This window comes from Canis lupus, chromosome 35 (genome assembly GCF_048164855.1).
Source record: "Canis lupus baileyi chromosome 35, mCanLup2.hap1, whole genome shotgun sequence".
In the NCBI taxonomy this organism is placed as follows: domain Eukaryota; kingdom Metazoa; phylum Chordata; class Mammalia; order Carnivora; family Canidae; genus Canis; species Canis lupus.
This window is the reverse complement of record NC_132872.1, coordinates 11,872,574-11,878,460: the sequence shown is the minus strand read 5'-3', so window position 1 is coordinate 11,878,460 and position 5,887 is coordinate 11,872,574. Positions and strand designations below refer to the sequence as shown.

The following is a 5,887-nucleotide window of genomic DNA, read 5'->3' as shown; positions in this document are numbered from 1 at the left end:
GGAACATTGATGCATAAGAGTTAGTAGGAAAAGAAGAGGCTGTCAAGGACAGAGAGAAGGATGGGCCGGAGATAAGTACCAGTCAGCGTTCAACCAGAGAAGCAGAACCTACAGGAGATTATATCAAGAGATTTATTGCAGGAAATTGGTTTATACAATTTGGGGGGCTAGAGAGGGAAGTCTGAAATCCAGAGGGTGGGCTGAAAACCCCCAGGCATGAGCTGAAGGTGATGTCCACAGACAGAATTCCTTCTTCATTAGGGAATCTCAGCTCTGCTCTTAAGACATTTCAACTGTTAGAGTCAGACTTACCCAGATTATCTATGATAAACTCCCTTATTTAAAGTCAATTTATCCCCTCCTCTGAGGGAGCCATTGAGGAGCAGCAGTCATGGCTCTGTGGTACCCCATGGCCACAGGCCTCAAGAAGGGCCACAAGGTCACTAAGGATGTGAGCAAGCCTAGGCACAGCCAGAGCCACCAGTGCCCGGCCAAGCATACTAAGTTCATGTGGGACATGACCCGAGAGATGTGCAGCTTCATGCCGTACGAGTAGCGAGCAGAGTGCCATGGAGCTTCTCAAAGTGTCCAAAGACAAGCAGGTCTTCAAGTTCATCAACAAAAGGGTGGGGACACACATCCATGTCAAAAGGAAGAGAGAATTGCTGAGCAGCATCCTGTCAGCCATGAAGAAAGCAGCAGCCAAGAAGAACTGAATCCCTCCCCTCTGTATGCATTAAAGCCTTTTTGAAACTTAAAAAAATGTAGTAAAATAAAGTCAACTTATTATAGGCTTTAATTACATCGACAAGATAAGATACCTTCACAGTATTGAATAACTGGGGATTGTAGTCTAGACAAGTTGACACTTATGAAAGGATCATCAGAAGCGTCGTGGATGAGGGCTATTATGTAGATGCAAAATGTTTTGCTATGAAAAAAAATAAAGCAATACTTTTACTTCTCTGAGTTTTGATTTTCTCTGGGAAAAGAATAAGGAAATTGGATTGATTGATTTTTTATATTTGACCAAAATGTATATTTTTATTCATACACCCATAATGCACTGTGCTAGACACACTCATTCATTTCATTGGCAATTCCTGTCAGTTCTGCCTTCAATATATATTGAGAATCCTTCTCAATCCTTCTCAATCTCAATCCTTCTCAATCCTTCTCTATGTACTGTGACCATCCTGACCCAAGTCACTATCTTCTCTTTTCTGGATTATTGTAATCACACCTTTAATTGGTTTTCCTGCCTCTCACCTAATCTCCATTAAAATTTAACCTCCAGATAGCACCTAGTGTAAAGTCTTCAAAAATCAAGACAGATCATATTATTCCTCAGGCTAAATCCTCCAAACAGGTCCTTCATCACCCAAAGTAAAAGTCCAAGGCCCTTCTATGGCCTGTGCATTCCTACCTAATCAGAGCCTACTACCACACTCTTGTCACCCAACTAGTTTACCTTCCTTTACTCTATTCCGGTATTACAAGCCTCCTAACTTTTGCTCCAACACCCAAAAAATATTCCCACTACAGGGCCTTTCCATATATCTCTCTGGCCAGAATGAGAAATCTGTTTGGTTGCTTCCTCCTGGCATGCATCAGCTCAATTGTCACCCTTTTATAATGGTCTTTCTCTGTCCCTCCTTAGTAAGTATCATCGATCCTCTTGCAGTGTGATAGTGCTGCATCTCCTTTCCCCTGCATCTACCACTCGGTCAGCTTTGTTTCCTACAGTGCCTAGAACACTGCCTGGATGTGGCTGGCACTCAAAAAAAAATATTTGTTGAATGAATGAAGGGCAAAAAAGATGTCTACTTGTGAGAATCAAAAAAAACCAGAATTCCGAGCCTTTACAATACTTTTGTGTTGAGAAAAAAATCTTCTATCAAATTTGGCAGGGAATTCTCTCTGCTTTTTTTCTTTTTTGAATGGTATTGTGATGTCATTTCTCCCATGACCATTCATTGAATAGGTGTTTCTATGGTTACAGTGTTATTTCTAGTCAGAATCCTGCTGAGGAGAAACCTGAATTTGGTATCCCAGTAAGTCAAGATTCCCTTGACATACTATTAAGATAGAGATGGCTTTTCACAAATCAGCTTCCTGTGTCATTCACCAAATTATTGGAAAGGTAGAGTGGAAGACATATTTAGGGGTTAACTCTGGAGTTTTGAAAAACAGCATTGTAGGAAATAGACAAAATGAGTTGCCAATACATCTGCTCATTGCAACGAAATCAATCGAGTTTTACCTTGCTTCCCACCACTGGAGCCCTGGTGTACTAGTTGTCATTATGCCCTTATCTTTATAGCCCATCAAGCTGTGGCTTCCTTAGGCTGCTATTCTTTGTCTTATTCTGGGGCTAGGAATAAAAGTACAGACGAGTATACCTCTAGAGCCTAATTTGTGAGTTTACCCTAGAAAACAAATGAAGTACGGCTAATGTTGACATCCCAGGATCTGGCTGTGCTAGAACATCACAGAGGTGCTAACCACGCAATTTAGACACATGCCTTAGCTCCTTAGCTCAGTTCTACACAGCCAGCATAGAGAGCTATGGAAAAGTTTAAAAAGTTCATTTTTAGCTTTGTCTCATTTTTTCTTTTTTGGTGCCCCTTCTTCTATCTTGATGGCTCTTCTTCCCACCCATCTCCAATCGAGCTCCTATGACTCATAAACAGCCTAGAGGTGAACCATATACAGTTCTGTTGTTAATGAATTTTGAAAACGTGAAAACATTTTTGTAGCTATACAGATATCTTCATGAAATCTTTAAGGAACATTGCAAAATGCAAATTGATTTGCATATGTATGACCCAAATAAAACGACTTTCATGTCCAACCCCAGCTCTATAAGGAGCTCAAAGCCAGTATCAATATAATCACTGAAAAGCAATTTATGTTTTTCTTGAAATCTCTCTAAAATATGGCAAGAGAAATTGTATTTTAAATCCTGGCACAACATATTCTCACCCTGTGCCCTTCTGAGGCCCTGTTTGCTAGTTTCCTCTAACTAGCTCTGCTTGCTCAAGCCCATTCCCTTAGCACATTTAGAAACAAACACAACAAAACACCACCAACGAAAAATTTTGTTCAGGACTTATCATGTCTCCCAGCATTCATACAATCCATGAAAGAACTAAGCTTTTATTCATTTAATCATTCAATAAGCATTTACTGAGCACATGCTGTGTACCACGTACTCTGATAGGAATAAGAACTGACCTCCATGTTTAAGAAGATCAGTATATGATGTGTGCATTCCGGAGCAGAGGAGGGAGGAGTGATATAACCAGCATATGTCAAGCAAGAGGTGACAAATTCTGAGAATCAAATAAATGAATAAAATCATAAAAGAGTCTCTGATCCTTCTGGATAACTCAATTCCTTATTTCCTTGGTGAATAGCCTCATTGATTCTCTATCATTAAAGTTTTCCCTCCACTAACCCTTCAAAATTGAAAAGAATTCAAGGCACCACTCTTACTTGAGTTTTAAGATCCACCTTTTTGCATATGTATTTTATGACTAAATTTCTCTGTCTGTCTGACATAGGTCATTAGCTTCTTGACTAAGATCTATGCCTTTTTCTAAGTCTATCCCTGCACTAAGCAGCTGCTATTTCACAAATAATAAATAAAGAATGGTGATGACTCTCTGAGTGTTTGTGATCTACTCACTGGCTTCTAAAACACATCTTTTGTTTCTTCTGCAGGGAAATATGGCAAATGCTTCTCACAGTAATCGAAAAATTTAGTTTAGCTGCTCATACCAACATTTTAAATGGGCTGAGCGAGAGCAGATACAATCAATGATTAGGTGAACTGATTGCCTGGGACTGTAGAGATTGAATATAAAGAAATATGTCACCTTATCTGGGCGCAAGGAGGGTACAGCTGTTTGGATTCTTATTTAATCAATTATAGATGAAAGAGAAATTTGCTTAATAAAATGAACTGAGTCATACATAGCTGGCTGCGGGGCACATCCCTTACAGAAATGTGACTTGGGAGCTACATCTGCAATTTCTCTCAGCCAAGATGACCTCAGACTCCTGACTCCTCCATAGGATTTCATCTAATGTAATTTCCTGATGCTGAAATGAGAATTCTTAAAACACTACAGGTTTCATAACAAAAAGTCACATGTGGCTTGAAGGTTCCAAAGGGGGAGAACTGCACCAAAGTCAGACAAGCCTGAGGATACACCCACCCTGCTGCTCAATTTCCTCTGACTTCCTGTTGCCCTCAAAGTTACAATTTTAGAGTTTTCACTCTTGCTTAGACTACTCCACACAAGGCTTGCCATCTATGTATGCAGTAGCCATGGCTATTAAAATGCTAATATGTAGTCAGAAAGCCAAAAGTGTGGATTAATAGATAAAAATGTTAAGTTATTAGGAAAAATTGAGACAAATACTTACTTGCTATTTAGCATCAACTGATCAAGTATTTAACTTTCTCATTGAATTTATCAGTCTTATTGAGTTAGTGAACATCGTTGCAGTTAAATACTAGATATTGGGATTCATCCTTTATCTGTTTTTTTTCTATTATTGAATATTTGTACGTATCTAAACTCTGTAGACTTAAACAAGTTTATATCCATACATTAGCTTTGATACTTTGATCAGATAAACAGAAAAATAGACTTTTTTAAAAAAAGATTTTATTTATTTATTCATGAGGGACACAGAGAGAGAGAGACACACACACACACAGGCAGAGAGAGTAGCAGGCTCCATGCAGGGAACCCGATGTGGGACTTGATCCTGGGACTCCAGGATCATGCCCTGGGCCGAAGGCAGGCACTAAACCGCTGAGCCACCCAGGGATCCCCATGAAATAGACTTTTAAAATAATCTTATATTTTCTAATTTAAATCATCAAGTAACATTAGGTTTAATGTAATACAATGTTGGTCATGAAGGTTATAAAGCTATAACCTTATTATGCATACTTTTAATTTTTGTAATTTGTATAAACTCGGTTATAAGACTGTGGGTAATGATGACACAGAACTTTGTGCATGTAGATATGATAAGCAGGCATTTAGACGGCTGCCAATTCTAAGTTTTTTATGTAGCTTTTGAAACTGACCAGGAGAGCACACTGCAGACCTACATATTCCTAGGGGTCATATTCCACTGCGATGACACCAGCTGTGTGGGACCCTCTGAGTCACATGCTATGCTAGAAAGAGCAAATGTCTGAAAGGGCAGTTCTCCTTGAAGTGAGGTGAGCTCCAAGCTTATGATTGTTGTGTCACTCTGCTAGATTACTATGGGCTCGTATATTTCGGGTCACAGGAGTTGCTCTGGGGGTGCTTAAATGTTCTCCACAGGTGGTTTATGGATGATCAAAGATTCTCATTGGAATAGCACATCTGTTCCCAGGTGAAAAGAAAAACATGACAACCTCTCAGGTTGGAACAGCCACCAGGTGAACATTGAGAATTCAGCTTATAGCAGCCATTTCAATAGGAGCGGTTCATCAGCTAACTGAGATGGCTGAAGGCTTTATGATCAGAGTGACGTTAGAAAAATCAGTCCCGAACAACAGACAGTTTCCTCTGTTTTCAGTTATACATTCATACAGTCTGTGATGGTGACAGGTGGCTGAACCTATTTTGTTTAAACTTGATCTAGTCTGTTAACATTTTAGTGAAGGTAGCCTCTAACAGTTCAGTCTTTACAGGGGAAGTTGGGTCAAGCACTCAAAAAGATGCCTCAATGAAACCATCTGTACCGTTTAGATCTCCTAGTAATTGCCAATTTAAAAAAAAAATAGGCAAAGTGATTTTCTTATGACTTGCTATTTTATATTACCTGCTAAGTTTACTCTCTTTGTTCTCTGGTCTAGCAATAAGCCGAAAAA

The 5,887-nt window shown here is 39.3% G+C and overlaps 1 pseudogene; it reads left to right on the top strand.

Annotated features, from left to right (window-relative positions):
* Positions 1-391: 391 nt before the first annotated feature.
* LOC140624804 (large ribosomal subunit protein eL36-like) lies at positions 392-847 on the top strand (annotated as a pseudogene).
* Positions 848-5,887: the final 5,040 nt, after the last annotated feature.